This window comes from Arachis duranensis, chromosome 9 (genome assembly GCF_000817695.3).
Source record: "Arachis duranensis cultivar V14167 chromosome 9, aradu.V14167.gnm2.J7QH, whole genome shotgun sequence".
NCBI classification, from domain to species: Eukaryota; Viridiplantae; Streptophyta; class Magnoliopsida; order Fabales; family Fabaceae; genus Arachis; species Arachis duranensis.
In genome coordinates this window covers 77,154,865-77,155,493 of record NC_029780.3, presented here as the reverse complement: position 1 = coordinate 77,155,493, position 629 = coordinate 77,154,865, and positions in this window count along the sequence as shown.

The window sequence follows — 629 nt, the reverse complement described above, 5'->3', positions numbered from 1 at the left end:
CATTTTGGCTTTGTATTCCTCAACCTTAGTTGCTGCAGGTTTATTGCCTGTAGAAGTGGGTTGGGAAGCCTTTTTAGAAGGGTTGCTATCAGCACTTGTATGTGACTGATTTCCCACTGGCGTTTGAATGCCAGGGGTAGAAGCTGGAGTGGCGTTAAACGCCAACTCCTTATTTGTTACTGGCGTTTGAACGCCAGAACTATTCTTCCCTTGGGCGTTCAACGCCGAATTCATGCTTGTTTCTGGCGTTGAACGCCAGGAATGAGCATGGTCTGGGCGTTCAGCGCCAGCATTGTTCCTCTCTGGGCTCTGATTGTCCTCAGAGGGATTTTGAGTAGCCATCTGTTCATTTCTTGGCTTCCTGCTGTTTTGAAGTGAAGTGTTTAATGTTTTCCCACTTCTTAATTGAACTGCTTGGCATTCTTCTGCTATTTGTTTTGACAGTTGCTTTTCTGTTTGCTTTAACTGTACTTCCATATTCCTGTTAGCCATTCTTGTTTCCTGTAGTATTTCCTTGAATTCGGCTAGCTGCTGAGTTAAAAAGTCCAATTGTTGATTAATTTCATTAGCCTGATCTACCGGACTGAGTTCTGCAGTTACTGTTTTAGCTTCTTCTTTCATGGAAGATT